Raw genomic sequence first — 16,451 nt, forward strand, 5'->3', positions numbered from 1 at the left:
CGCCGTCAGTATATAAAGCCATAACCCGCCTTCATAAGATTGTAAGCCAGATACACCAGAGTCCAGGCACCTGGACTTGGTCCGGTTGGTTCTGGGGCGTGTTGTCAGCCTGGGGATGGAGAATGCTCTCCTTCCTAGGTATTGGCTTTCTCATACTATTCAGTTGCTGCTTATGTCTACAATGTGGGCCAGCGATTTGTGGTCTGTGTGCCACCTCGTGTATCCCACATCCAAGTTTTCGTTCGAGATCCCGGAAGAAGAAAGAAGAACAAATGATGCTATATGAACAGATCGATGGATTGATGAAGATCGATATCTCCTAAGGGTCCGAAGGGGACAAGGAGGGAATGAGGAAATATGAATTTTGTGATCAGTTATGTCCCCTATCGTAGACCCCAACGGCTCCATGTACATGCTACACGTACATGTATGTTCCCTCTTGCTCCAGTTTTGAAGACGCAAATATATGTGCGTCCACCGTCAACATGTCCTCTTTCAGATCCACTATGAATGGGTCAGATATTCCTTTTCTAAGTATGAAAGGCCACCGACTTTATGTGGTTCACTTTCCACATTTTTACAGATTCAGGCGAGTAGGCCCGAATTCTGTCACCAAGCCTTTTCCTGCCTTCTGCCTCTGAAAGCTCCAGTCTGAGCCTGCATCTGTGACCATGAACTTTGTCTTACTCCCTGCGCGGCTAACGGTGCCTGATCCAGCCCGTAGCCTGCCAGAAAACTGTATTTCACCTTCAAGATTATCTCCTCCGCCCCTCATCCGATGCATTCCTGTCTAGCAGTTTAGGTAAACATTCCTCCAGCTACCGTGCAAAAGGGCCAGCCCTCGCTGTCCTCATGCAAGTAATTCATAAACCCTGTTACCATGGAATATTCCTACCCCCTCGCATCTAGTGTAGACACTTAGACGCTTGTACACGCACTAACAGTCAGTATAGTCAGTATAGAATAAGATTCTATCCTAAGAGACCTCTCTTTTTGGATAACACAGTTCTTTAAACATAGGATATTAGATATGATTTGGGATTAGGTTGACATAACCCCAGACTTCTGTCTCCACATGTAGAGCTAAATATCAAGTCCCATTCTCCTCCTAGTTGCACGTCAAATCACACGTCATGCTGCTGCGCGCGCATCTCTGCCAAGTATTTTTGCTGACATTGCGAAATTCTTTCATGGAACCACCCATTTGTGACATCATACCTAATGACGTTCTTTAGTTACGCCTAGTTACACCCATTCTAGTTACGCATGTATGTCTTTATCTCTGTTATCAACTGTTACGCCTCCTGCATCTGTTTCACTGTAATGCCTATTCTATAAAAATGATTACCTGTCAATAATGTATGGCCCTTCACTTCCTGAACCTCCGTGGTGATGGAATATGAAGCCCACAATTCGAATTGTTATTGGAATAAAGCCCGTTCCGAATCTCTAATACCACGGATTCTGCCTCTTATTTTACTGAGCTATTCTTATTAATTTTCCGCATCAAATTAAGTACCGGTAATTAAATTATTTACCACAACTGTCTGCATCTTTCCTCTTCGGACCTCTTTTCTGCTTTCATTCGCCTTTGCCTAGCTTCATTTTACCATACCTGAAGATATTCAAACATGGACTGCCTACTTCGTTTTGCAAATAATTTATCCTTCAGGAAATTCAGTTTCTGTTCATCAAAGGTACCTGTTAGCGGCCACTGCAACTCGGCATTGTCCCTCGTATATTTGAGCCATAGTGTAATAAACATAATAGGGCCAAGGCCATGCTTAACATACATATCAAAGTTCGGGGTGCCTTCCGGAGGCGTAGGTTGCCAATCCTCTAATCGAGCCTCAGCGGAACAACAACGGCACCCCAAACAACACAACTTGCTCAAGCAGGGCATCCCAATAGGGGACAAGTCCACTCTTTGTGCCAGACGAATAGCTCGCAATTATCTTCAAAAAGGTCGGTTCTCAGACCGTAGTAAAACAAAGAAAACCAAAAGTCAGTCCTCAGACTGCACCAAAGAGACAAGTCAAAATCGATTTATTCTCCACTGCCGACTCTTCGGACCAAACGGTCAGATCCAAGGGTTTCGCCTATCAGGACCCCACCTGGGATGACCACTGGGCGATGCACCACCCCATCAGACAGGCAGGGCAGCTGCGAGTACTAGGCTCTATCCTGCAGGGATCCCTGATCCGACCTGACGTGGCCCGTCCTCCGCACCCGTCCATGGGTGAGGATGGGTCAGCCTGATGGAGTCCCTGTTCATGCGCCAACTGAAGTAAATGACCCTAATAGGGTCACCTGGGTCACTTGTGACCACCTCTCGGCCTTCCAAACAAATGTAGAGTCGGTCAGACAGTAGAGAATATAAACCTAAGTGGAGTAACAGATGTTTGTCTGGCTCCTTGCTATTAGAATCTGGCCCAGCTGTGACCCAGTGGGGTAACAGATGTTTGTCTGGCTCCTTGCTATTTGAATTTGGTCCATCTGTGATGCAGTGGGGTAACAGATGTTTGTCTGGCTCCTTGCTATTAGAATCTGGCCCAGTTGTGATGCAGTGGGGTAACAGATGTTTGTCTGGCTCCTTGCTATTAGAATCTGGCTCAGCTGGGAAGCAGTGGCGTAACAGATGTTTATCTGGCTCCTTGCTATTAGAATCTGGCTCAGCTGTGACACATTGGGATAACAGATGTATGTCTGGTTCCTTGCTATTACAATCTGGCCCAGCTGGGACGCAGTGGGGTAACAGATGTTTGGCCATCTCCTTTCCTGCTGATGAATCCTGGACCAGCTGTGATGCTTTGGGGTAACAGATGTTTGGCCGTCTCCTTTCCTGCTGATGAATCCTGGCCCAGCTGTAACCAGTGGGGTAACAGATGTTTGTCTGTCTCCTTTCCTGCTGATGAATCCTGGCCCAGCTGTGACACAGTTGGCCAGCTCCTTTCCTGCTGATGAATCCTGGCCCAGCTGTAACGCAGTGGGGTAACAGATGTTTGGCAGTCTCCTTTCCTGCTGATGCATCCTGGCCCAGCTGTGACGCAGTTGGCTGTCTCCTTTCCTGCTGATGAATCCTGGCCCAGATGTGATGCAGTGGGGTAACAGATGTTTGGCCGTCTACTTTCCTGCTGATGAATCCTGGCCCAGCTGTGACGCAGTAGGGTAACAGATGTTTTGCCGTCTCCTTTCCTGCTGATGAACCCTGTCCCAGCTGTGATGCAGTGGGGTAACAGATGTTTGTCCATCTCCTTTCCTGCTGATGAATCCTGGCCCAGCTGTGACACAGTGGGGTAACAGATGTTTGGCCGTCTACTTTCCTGCTGATGAATCCTGGCCCAGCTGTGACGCAGTAGGGTAACAGATGTTTTGCCGTCTCCTTTCCTGCTGATGAACCCTGTCCCAGCTGTGATGCAGTGGGGTGACAGATGTTTAGCAGTCTCTTTTCCTGCTGATGAATTCTGGCCCAGCTGTGACACAGTGGGGTAACAGATGCTTGACCGTCTCCTTTCCTGCTGATAAATCCTGGCCCAGTGGTGATGCAGTAGGGTAACAGGTGTTTGGCTGTCTCCTTTCCTGCTGATGAATCCTGGCCCAGCTGTGACGCAGCGTGGTAACAGATGCCTGGCTGGCTCCTTGCTATTAGCATCTGGCCCAGCTGTGACGCAGCGGGGTAACATATGTTTGGCTGGCTCCTTGCTATTTGAATCTGGCCCAGCTGTGATGCAGTGGGGTAACAGATGTTTGTCTGGCTCCTTGCTATTAGAATCTGGCCCAGTTGTGATGCAGCAGGGTAACAGATGTGTGTCTGGCTCCTTGCTATTAGAATCTGGCTCAGCTGGGAAGCAGTGAGGTAACAGATGTTTGTCTGGCTCCTTGCTATTAGAATCTGGCTCAGCTGTGACACATTGGGATAACAGATGTTTGTCTGGTTCCTTGCTATTACAATCTGGTCCAGCTGGGACGCAGTGGGGTAACAGATGTTTGGCCATCTCCTTTCCTGCTGATGAATCCTGGCCCAGCTGTGATGCTTTGGGGTAACAGATGTTTGGCCGTCTCCTTTCCTGCTGATGAATCCTGGCCCAGCTGTAACCAGTGGGGTAACAGATGTTTGTCTGTCTCCTTTCCTGCTGATAAATCCTGGCCCAGCTGTGACGCAGTGGGGTAACGGATGTTTGACTGTCTCCTTTCCTGCTGATGAATCCTGGCCCAGCTGTGACGCAGTTGGCCGTCTCCTTTCCTGCTGATGAATCCTGGCCCAGCTGTGACACAGTGGGGTAACAGATGTTTGGCAGTCTCATTTCCTGCTGATGAATCCTGGCCCAGCTGTGATGCAGTTGGCCGTCTCCTTTCCTGCTGATGAATCCTGGCCCAGATGTGATGCAGTGGGGTAACAGATGTTTGTCCATCTACTTTCCTGCTGATGAATCCTGGCACAGCATCCTTGAAGTGATTAACCTTGGCTTTAGTTTCAAGTAGCTCTGGGCCCGATTCACAGAACTAAGTTAAGACAAAATCCTAAACTTACTACTTTTGGTATAATGTATTTTGTCTTAAGTTTGTCTTAAGACAAACTTAAGACAGACTTAAGACAGACGTAAAACAGACTTAAGACAGACTTAAGTTAGGATTTTGTCTTAAGTCTGTCTTAAGTCTGTCTTAAGTTTGTCTTAAGACAAACTTAAGACAAAATCCTAACTTCTATGAATACCAAAAGTAGTAAGTTTAGGATTTTGTCTTAAGTTAGTTCTGTGAATCGGCCCCTCTGTGTCTTTGATTTTATCAAAGTAAGACCAGTGCGACTACACTCTGCAGATTCATTTGTTGTCATGGGGTTGACAGTTTTAGGGGAAGAGAAAGCTTAGTAGACTTTCTCGGTGAGGAAGTTGACAAAGCCCTCAATTTTGTGGTCCAGAGCGTGGTTCAAGTTATTGGGAGTTGGTTTATTTGGCTGATTAGTCACTTGAAGTGATGTTGTAGGCGATTCTACAGGTGTCCAGAAGCGATATGATGTGAAAAGACTTGGCCCTGAAGATGTAATATTTCCTCTGATTCCCACCCATTCTGTTCCAGGTGTAGACAGTGCTGTGGCCGTCTCTTCACTTGACTGCGTGTGGCCCTCAGGGCTCGTCCCGAGTATGTCAATAGTGTGTGTGCAGTGTGCGCCATGAGTCTGGGCTTCCTGCAGCTGGGCGCTGCAGTCCAGAGGTGGGCGGAGCTCGGTGCTAGGTCCTGTGATATTGTACCGGTAACCTCTACCGTGCGCCATCTCTGAAGGACAGAGAAGTGTTGGCAGTGGCACCGTCTAGAACTCAAGATGGTGGTAAAACAGCTTATGAGGATGTAGGAAACTGGCTTTTTATGTAGTGTTGCCAATGTAGGGGCACACAATGCAAAAAGTCTAGACGATCCCGATTGGTTTACAGAGCTAACTTTAATAATCCCAAGTTTCTAATTAGTGGTAGTGCGGTCGAGCAGCTCAGGGTTATCCGAGGGTCATGTTAAGCATTTGTTGTACACACAGAGTCAATAAATGAGACACACACTCAGAAGAAATTCAAGACCAATTTAGAAAAATAATACAAATTTTTATTTAATTTTAGACAACAGATCATCAGAATTAGGTAAGTACTTTCAGAGATACAGATTTTACAGTAAAACAATAAAATGCTCAAGTAACGGTTTTAGAGGTATGAGCCTCGAATGCGGTAATAGGAGAAACATAGACTGCATACATATACTTGTGAACTGTTGTTGAAGGTGCCTTTTAGGACTTCAGGTGCTTAGGGGCCAAGGTGCAAATAACCATCAGCAGTTCGGTTTTACCTGCCCTGGTTGGTCACTGTGCAGAGGTGCTGGTCGCGTTTGCAGCCTCAAGCATTTTGTCCAGCAGGTTGCTTGAGTTAGATGTTCTCATGGTTCTTGGGTGAGGTGGAGAAAGGAAGAAAACAGGGCAGAAGGGCCACTTTTGGTGTGGGCCTCATCGGTCCTGACGTCCCTCATCAGCAGATCCATTTTTGCGGTGGTGGTATCTGGGCGGGACACTTAACAAGCTTTGGTTGCGGCAAATGCTCCAGTACCCATGGTATCGATGCTGGGAGGCTTCTGATAGGTCTAGTGTCTTGAAACTCGCCGAAGAGACGAGACTGACCTCCAGGAACTACGGTGACTGCCTCCTGCTGAAATACTCCCTCGGTGTACCTGGTGGTCAGGAAAAGTGCGGTTGTCACTCCTGTGTCACCTGCCAAGCCAGTGGCAAGACAGGTGGCACAACAAAGGCTCCCCTGATACCACTACCTGTGGTGGAGGTTCCCTTTGAAAGTGTAGGGATTGACATTGTTGGTCCCCTTGACACTCCAACTGCATCTGGGCACAGATTTATACTGGTGGTAGTGGATCATGCCACCAGGTATCCAGAAGCTATACCCCTCAGGACTACCACAGCCCCTGTGGTAGCAAGAGCCCTCATTGGCGTTTTCTCCAGAGTGGGTTTCCCTAAGGAGGTCATATATGACAGAGGTAAGAACTTTATGTCAGGATATTTAAAAGCAATGTGGAAGGAGTGTGGTGTCAATTATAAATTCACTACTCCCTATCACCCACAATGCAATGGCTTAGTTGAGAGATTCAACAAAACCCTAAAGGGAATGATTAAAGGCCTCCCAGAAAGCTTAGGCGAAAATGGGACCTTTTACTTCCCTGCCTTCTGTTTGCATACAGGGAGGTTCCACAGAAGGGGGTTGGCTACAGCCCTTTTAAACTTCTGTTTGGGCACCCTGTCAGAGGCCCATTATGTTTGGTGAAGGAGGGTTGGGAGTTACCTCTCAAACCTCCCAAACAGGATGTGATGGACTATGTACTTGGTCTCCGCTCCCGGATGGCAGAGTACATGAAGAAGGCAACCAAAAACCTTGAGGCTAGCCAAGAATTACAAAAAGCTTGGCATGACCAAGAGGCTTTCCTGACTGTCTATCAGCCAGGCCAGAAAGTGTGGGTGTTGGAGCCTGTGGCCCCAGAAGCTCTCCAGGACAAATGGAGTGGCCCCCATACAATTGTTGAGAAAAAGGGAGAAGTCACCTACTTGGTGGATCTTGGAACTCCCAGGAGCCCCCTTAGGGTGCTCCATGTCAACAGACTTAAGCCATATGTGGACAGGGCTGACATGGGCTTGCTCATGGCAACTGATGAGGACCAGGAGGAGGAGAGTGACCCTCTCCCTGACCTGCTCTCACAGAACCCTGATGATGGGTCAGTAGATGGTGTTGCTTTGGCAAGCAGCCTCACTGAACATTAGCAAACTGAATGCAGACAAGTTCTGCACCAGTTTAGACATATGTTTAGCCTGACCCCAAGTCAGACTTCCTGGTGCACCCATGAGGTGGACACTGGAGACAGTCTGCCTGTAAAGAGTAAAATCTACAGGCAACCTGACCATGTCAGGGATTGTATCAGGACTGAAGTCCAGAAAATGTTGGAACTAGGTGTTATTGAGCCTGCAGATAGCTCTTGGGCTAGTCCTTGTGCCTAAACCTCATACCCAGGGTGGTAAGAAAGAAATGAGGTTTTGTGTTGACTACAGAAGCCTCAATGCAGTCACCAGGATTGATGCCTATCCAATTCCCAGGGCAGATGAACTAATAGACACTTTTTTTCCTCAGCCAAGTACCTCAGTACATTTGACCTTACAGCTGGCTACTGGCAAATCAAGTTAGCTGATGATGCCAAGGCCAAAACAGCATTTTCAACCCCTGGTGGGCACTATCACTTTGTGGTAATGCCCTTTGGTTTGAAAAATTCACCTGCCACTTTTCAGAGGTTGGTGAATAAAGTTCTGACAGGGATGGAAACGTATTGCTCAGCTTATCTAGATGATATTGCTGTCTTTAGTTCCACCTGGCAGGATCACCTGGTCCACCGCAGGAATGTTTTGGAGGCCCTGCAAAAAGCAGAAAAGCAGGCCTCACTATCAAGGCCACTAAGTGCCAGATAGGGCAGAGTCAAGTTGTGTACCTGGGCCACCTTGTAGGTGGCGGTCAGGTTCAACCATTGCAGAGCAAAATCCAAACCATAATGGAATGGGTACCTCCAATCACCCAGACACAGGTGAGAGCCTTCTTAGGCCTGACTGGGTATTACAGGAGGTTTGTTAACGGATATGGAGCTATAATGACCCCCTTAAATGATCTGACCTCTAAGAAAATGCCAAAAAAGGTTCAGTGGACAGCTAGCTGTCAAAAGGCATTTGATGGCCCCAAGCAGGCAATGTGCACTGCCCCCATCTTACAGAGTCCAGATTACAAAAATAAGTTCATTGTTCAAACAGATGCTTCAGAGCTGGGTGTGGGAGCTGTACTGTCTCAACTTAATGATGAAGGTCAAGACCAGCCAGTAGCTTTCATAAGCAGAAGGCTGACCCCTAGAGAGAAACGTTGGTCAGCAATAGAGAGGGAGGCCTTTGCTTTGGTGTGGGCCCTGAAGAAGCTGAGGCCATACTTGTTTGGCACTCACTTCATAGTTCAGACTGACCACAAGCCCCTCCTATGGCTCAAACAGATGAAAGGTGAAAATCCTAAACTGCTCAGGTGGTCCATTTCCCTACAGGGGATGGACTATACAGTGGAACATAGACCTGGGACCAACCATGCCAATGCAGATGGACTCTCAAGGTATTTCCACTTAGAACATGAAGACTCAACTGGTCAAGGTTAGTTTAACTGCTCGCACTACTACACCCTTATTCTGAGTACCACCTCCACCAGTAGCTGCACTAGGGGGAACAGTTGCCATAGCGGCAGGAGTGGTGGTGGTTTGGTCTTTGGACTTTGTACAGTCAGAAGTCCAGTGCCCTTTCTGTTTACAGAATTTGCACCAGGGCTTCTTTTGGCCTTTTCCCTTTGTAGACTGTGAATCCCCACCAGATGCAGATTTGTGGGGCCCCTGTGAAGACTTCTGGTCTTTTGACTTATCCCCACCTTTCTCAGAGCCTTTAGGATCTTGCTTCTTAGTGTCACCCCCTTGGTTTTGGGTTTTCTGCCTCACCCTGGTTCTGACCCATTTGTCTGCCTTCTTTCCCAATTCTTGGGGAGAGGTCAGATCAGAGTCCACCAGGTATTGATGCAACAACTGGTTCTGGCAATTATTAAGGATCTGTTCTCTCATCATAAGATTATACAATCCCTTAAAATCAGTAACTCTACTACCAACCAGCCAACCTTCTAGAGCCTTGGTTGCACAATCAACAAAGTCTGTCCAGTCCTGATTCTGTGCTTTCTGGGTGTCTCTGAACTTCAACCTGTACTGCTCACTGGTTAAGCCAAACCCATCTATGAATGCACTTTTCAGGACTTCATAGTCATTAGCATCCTCTTCTCTAACAGTGAGGAGCTTGTCTCTTCCTTTATCTGAAAAGGAGAGCCACAAGATTGCTGCCCACTGTTTCTGGGGGACCTGTTGTACTCTACAGGCCCTCTCCATAGCAGTTATCCATTTGTGGATATCATCCCCACTCTGGTAGGGAGGAACAACCTTGGACAGGTTCCTATGGTCTGGAATGTAATCTCTGACTCTAAGGACACTGTTGCTGCCACCAGGGGGTTCTAACCCCTCTTTCCTGGAAGCTCTCTGGAGCTCAAAAGCTTCTTTATCTAATGCCAACTGCTTGGCCTTAAGGGCAAACCTTGCTTCCTCATACTGCAGCAGTTTGTACATTCTTTCAGATGAGGTCTCTCTTTGATTAAAGGATGAGCTCCTCTGATGAACAGATTCTATGCCAGAGTGATAGGAGTGGTCAGAGTCCCTAGACGGGGATCTAGGCCTCTCCTCCACTCTGTCAGTTCTCTTAGGGAGGATTCCTCTGTCCTTTTCAGATCCCTGTGGGTCTGGTCCTTCAACCACAGAGTCCTGGTCATCTTGATTTTCATCATCTGACCCAGACACTGTAATTCCTGATTCAGATCGGTCAGCTCCTAAAGCCAACCTCAGATCATCTGCTGTCAGCAGATCTATCAGGCCTAGTGTGGAGGGACTCTGTCCTAGCTTCAGGTGTCTTGCAACACACATGGCTTTCAGGTCAAAGAAAGTCATGTCCTTATACTGAGGCTGGGTGGACCCACTGGCTCCATCCCTTGAGGACATTCTAGTGCAGTGCAGTGTTGTACTACCTACACTAGTTTGTGGCCTACTGATCCTAGCTTGAGCTGTAGCAAGGGTGTGCTATCCCTTCACAAACAGCTCTAAGTTCAGTAGAACTTTTTGATACTAACCTTGACTTTATATGTACCTTGAGTACCTTTAGTGGTTTTCAGTTAGTAATTCAAATAGAGATTTTCTGGTAAAACAATGGCAAGCTGGAATCCCACACGCTGCGCACCAATGTGAGAAGTTGGCCTGGCATATGCTGGTCACTAGTTATAGTGGCCACCTTGCACCAGTCCAATTCGACTCTTATGGTAGATAGGTTTAAGACAACCTTTTAAAGAAAGCTATCCCAGTGGTAGCTGTGGAGAGCAGCCTTCAGGCTAAGTCTCAGAGGAATGTAAAGCAGCTTGTTATACCTTATAATCTCTTGAATTACCAAATGAAAGGACACCACACAGGTATATATATCAAATATATATGTATTTATTTCTAGACACACTCTACTAATCTCTTTATGAGATTAGAAGCCACGAACACATTCAAATATCAACGTTTCACAATAAGTTAAGCACAAATATGTCTGGGGCCCTAGGGGCGTACAAGACCATATACTAAAAAAATGGGTTAAGAAAGTCGACTTGCAAAATGACAAGGCCTAGGGCCTGTAGAATCGCTGGGGCTTAACCACTGCAGTGAAAGCAGGTAAGTAATCGGCCCACGGGAGACGCGTGCAGTGTATGAACACAGCCGCGGGTTCCCTATTGATTACAATGGAGCAAGTCGCGGTTTTATTTTTAAAGTTTTAGGGTACTTCGAGGAAGTCTACAAGCAAGCCACTTACAAGGTAAGTAATCCGAGGGCCAACACACACTAGGGCACCGGAGTGTATGAGTTACCTCACCCAGGGAAGCCGGGTGCATAGGTGTCTTTTGGTGTCGGGTCGCGTCGCTGTTTTCTAGGGAGACCAAAGAAGACTTGCTGATTGCGTCGGCTGAAGAAGTGTCCGGTGGAATCCAAGGGTGATTCAAGATGGAGGGGACCGGAAAATTGAAGGGACAGTGTTCAAAGTCACTTGCCAGTGACCGGTGGCCAGGAAGATGGATGACCACATATGTCGGGTGATTTCAGGTCATCAATGGTGTTTTGACTCTTCACTCATGAGGTCCAAGAGAGATCGACGATGACCAGCAGATAGATTCAGAGTGTCCCACAAAGTCTGCAGCTGACTGCGGTATTGGCAACCGGATTGGAGCCAACAAGCCTTGGCAACTGCGAGTCTCATGTAGAGTGAAGAAAGTCGATGGTGCAGACCAGCAAGGTCTGAGGGACTCACCCAGCGAGGGTCAGAGAGGGCAGGCCTGGAGCAACCAGGGGAGCCCTTTGAGTTGATAAGAAAGTCTTTGGGGGACCCACAAGCCAACGGGCAAGGGATCGCAAAGATTCCTCCTCAGGAAATGCTTCACAGGAGCCCATTGTCACTCGGGACGGGGTAGGCCTCTGATTTTCGCTGCAAAACCTGCGGGAGGCTTGGGCCACAAATGGTCCAATGCACAAGTTCGTAGAATGTCGTGAAGGGGTTGCATTCGACAAAAGGGCATGGTCCCCGGGTATTGCTGTTCCTCATCACTCGTGGGGTCCACTCACCAGAGCTCTGCTGGGGACTCACAATGGCCGTCAAGAAGTCAGGAAATCCACTTCCGGGGCTGCAGGGATTTCGAACTGCGGCGGGAGCGGGAAAGTTTGCGACCGTTGGTTAAGGTTTTTGGTGCATGCCAAGCAGGGGAGTCACAAGGGAGATTCTTCTGTCTTCCAAAGGTAGTGGAACGTCAAAGGGCCAGGATTGTTCTTTGTAGAGCCTCGTCCAGGGTTATCTGCTTTGCAATGGCAATGCTTGGTATCTTATACTGAAGATAGGGGAGGGACTAGCTCTATGGCCACTCCTCTGGGAGGTTCAGGGTTGGGGGTGGTTACACCCACTTCCCTTTGTCCAGTTTCGCCCCAGAGCAGGGACAGGTAGCCCCTGAACCGGTTTGAGCTGATATATGCACAGAGGAGCCTACTGCTCCCCCAGTGCAGGATTTCAAAGCACCCTAAGAGTGCACCCACCCAGCCCCAATACACTAAATCCTGCCTGGAAGGTGGTGACTCCTCCCTGTGACAGGATGCCTATTGTTGGGCCTCCTCCACTGCGAGTTTCAGTCAGCAGCAGGAGGGCAGCCCAGTGTCTGTGCTGGTGGTATCGATTTTGTGATGCCAGGGCTCTTTCAGATTTCTACTGTGTTTCCACAGTAGGTACATGTCTTCCCCTCTAGAAGGGTGGGATCATACTCCCACACCAGTTACTGGTGTGGGGTATGATTCCAAGTTGTTTGACACCAAACACGACATGTTTTGATGCAGTCATTCCAAAGTTAGCATTTACCTGTAGGTTATAATGCACTTAAGAGTATATGGTTTAACCGCATCCACAAACAGCAGTAGAGAATAGACTCTGCCAGCTGCAGAGGGGCCCTGCTCAGGCAGAAGCACCCCCTCACACTGTAAACCAAGCACCCTGCCCTCAGGATGGATAGGGCCTGCCTTAGGGGTGACTGATAGGTTTAAATGTGTGTGTATGGTGAGATATAGTGAACCTATACCTCTTTGAGGAGTACTAACACTACCTCACCCAGGCTGCAGTAGCAGGCCTGTGGTGTCAGATTTAGTCTGCTTCCCAGGGGTGGCATAATACATGCTTCAGCCCCTCGTAGGCCTGTGAAGTACCTATGCCCTTGTTTCCTAAGGTACCATATACTAGGGGCTCATAAGGTACCACAGTATCCAATCACTAGTGCATCTAATATGCACTCCAAGTTGTTTAGAGAGAACAGAGAGACTGGGGCCCTGATTAGCAGGGACCCAGCCAGACTATAGCCAGAAACCAGTGTTAACATCAGAAAAAAAGTGGGGGCAACATTAGTGCAGATCCTACTCTCCTACAGTCGGTCTTGCAATTATCAAAGTTACTAGAAGCCAGGCAGGGTTTAGCACCAGTTTCAGAGCAGGTCCTCTGTTGCTGAGGTGTCAGCTCTTCTTTCTCCGTCTGTTGTTCTCAGGTAGATGAATCTGTTGGTCTGGTGTCAAGGGGGCCCCTAAATACTGAATCTAGGAGCATTAAGGGGAGTGTAGGGTAGTAGCCAATGAGCTACTTACTCCTGGCGTGACTACACACTCTATATGACCACTTCCTGCAAGGGGGTGGGCATAATACTGGCCCAGAGTTCCTAGCTTCACCAAAACCAAGATGGTGAAACCATTCTTCGACTGTCCACTTAAGTTGGCCTTTCTTAGGGGTGTGCCTTGCCTGTATGTATGACACGCCTTCTGACTAGCTCATTTTGCCACCTGCTCTGTGTAGGAAAGTGAAACAATAATATTTGCTTGGTTACCCCCCTCATTTTGCCTGACATTTGATGCAATTTGACTTGATGCCAATCAGGTTCCCAGGGACTGTGTTCTTTTTCAAAACTGTACCTCCGTACTCACAATTGGCACCTCTCTGACCACAGGTTAGCCCCTTGTAAAACGTACCATCGGTACCAGGGGTACTGTTACCAGAGTAGGACTCTAAAGGCAGTAGCACCAATTGTGCCACCCTTAGACACCCTGCACCTCAACACTCCTACACTGTAATTGCAGGCTGCGTGTTTGGTGCAGAGAAAAGTGAAGAGTCGACATGGCACCCATCCCTGTGTGCTATGCCTACAACCCACTGACCTGGCATAGATCTGTCACCCCTCTAGCAGGGTGCACTAGGACATAGGTGAGGGTACAGGTGCATGAGCCCTGTTCCCCGACAGTGTCTAAGTCCATTCTTAGACATTGTAAGTGCAGTGCTGCCATAAAGAGTATATGGGTTCAAACTGGAATGGCATGGGGAGCAAAAAAAGATGGATTTAGGCCCTGATCTCTGTACTGGGGTGAAAGTATTGTTATGTTCCATATAGGTACCCCAATATGTGCTCAGGTAGTCACCTAACCTTTCACCTATATTCTCCCTACCATTACACTACATAACGGTACTTAGTACTGACCTTTTGCCTAGTTACGGTAATGTCCAGAGATGACATGGGGTTTTCTCCGAAAAGCTTAAGCCTCATCCATTATGCGTGGGGATTCTTGGAATCACAGCAGGACGGCAGGCCTACCATCTCCTGCATAATAACTATGTATAAGGGTCATTCCTTCCGTCATCCTAGTCTGACATGACACAGCAAGGTATATGCCCAGGGGGTGCCACTTTGGGTATATAAACACCATATCCTTTGCTGAGGCAAGAGAGGAGAAAAGGACTTCCATGCTGACACACTGATGCGAGACGCAGAGGTTTCTGCACGCAGCCACTCCAGCTAGCAGTGGTCTGCCATCCCTCGCGGGGTGTCCATCTCGAGACCAAGATTGGGTCCCACAGTCTCTCACTTCAGGTAATGGGGTTGACTTTATCCAAGAGAGATTCTTGGCATTTACACCTACATACATGCTAGGTACATTTAGGTACATCTAGTTAGGGTTGCATCGCAGGAGTACGCATTTTAGTGTCATGTATTTTATATACTTGCCTATATTTAGTGTTTCAGCACGATGGTAGAAATCTACCATCCTTTTACTCTGTTAGTGCTTATAATCATTTATATCTGTTATTGTCTAATGGTTCTTTCAGGACACCTATTTTAAACTAGAATGACTCTGGTTCAATAAATGCTTATTGAGAAACATCCCCACCGTTTATTCTGTGTATCTTTCTGAGCGAAAAGTGGCACTGTCTCCACGATCACTGTTAGCCAGCTGGTGTACAGGCTAACATACCTGTGGGGGTGTCTAGAATCAGTCTGGACACCAACCCTACAGTGTATGTTGTCTAAAAGCACAGATCCTATATAGGTTTGTAGGAACTACACAACATGGCGCCGCCAATGTTGGTTTGGTACTTATTTAACAGTCAAATCTGAGTAGTTCAGTCTTGCTATTCTCAGAGACCCCTACTCACATTTTCCCAGAGACGTCTGGGAAGGGAACTATCTGTCACAACTGAACAGGCTAAATTCCTATTTATTGGCTGTAGGTTTATCAATCTTGAAGGACCAACAGTTCCTATTGTACATAAAACCTTATCTCAGTTTCCTTGAAACTCTTCTTTGAAACCTTTGTCAACAATGGCAGATGAAGACGCCGCTGGGCGAGCTCAGCCTGCTACTGTCTGGGAAGAAGAAATAGAAGGGGAAATAAACATTTCAGAAAATGTTAGGTATGCCCTTAATCAAAAGCTAACAGACTACGGAGTCACAGCTAGGAGTGGGACAGTAACCTTAGTGATTGAGGCACACAGATCATATAGAACAGAGGTATTCTATTCATGGATTAAATTCCCACAAGCAGGTGCACAATCAAATACATTTCATTCTTATACTGAAGATGAAACACCAGACGAATACTGTCCGTATGAGAACATTGAAATTCCGCTCACCTACCAGGAGCACATAAACTGGTTTAAAGGCGCCCTCTCACACACAAAAGAAAAAGTGAGACTCGGTCCGCTCAGAAGAGATGGAGCCACTTGGCCAGTCCTTGCGGCTAACACAACACATCCAGACATTGGCTTAATCCCAGTAGCAGATTTACGTTCACTTCATAAAGAAATAATAAAACTCTACCGAAACCTGACACAGTTCGTAATGAGAACACTCACACTTCAGCCAACAAGAGCTACACAAGAAGTACAGATTCAGGGTTCTACAACTAAAATTACGACACAAATGCTATACGCAGTTATGGGTAGAATGCCCACTAAACATGGGCAAATGCCATTCTGGATAGCTAAAAAAATAACACAGCTAGAGGCAGTATTTCCACACACAAGCCCTCAAAAACAATACAGAATGCTAACAATCTGCTTGCCAATGGGGATAGCTCCCCAGATAGAGGATTGTACCACTTGGGGTACAGTCTTCTCTGCCATATATACCAGAACTCATGGTATCCCGTCGTTAGTAGTAATACCAGATGTATTAAGACAAATACAAAATGAGTATGGAGCAAAGCCTGCTCTGAACTCAGGGATGAAATTATTAGGTAATTTTGCCCAGGCATCAGCTATAATATTAGCAAGTATAAAAGGGGAGGCAGCAGCAGTGGCAATACGCCAACTCCTAAGATAGCTCACTCCTTTACAACAGGAACTTGAATTACTTAACCCCTTCGGTGCTCATGACGGAACGGTTCCGTCATGAGCGTCGGTTGAGCTGTGCTCATGACGGAACCGTTCCGTCATGACC

Source organism: Triturus cristatus, chromosome 2_2, assembly GCF_964204655.1.
Source record: "Triturus cristatus chromosome 2_2, aTriCri1.1, whole genome shotgun sequence".
In the NCBI taxonomy this organism is placed as follows: domain Eukaryota; kingdom Metazoa; phylum Chordata; class Amphibia; order Caudata; family Salamandridae; genus Triturus; species Triturus cristatus.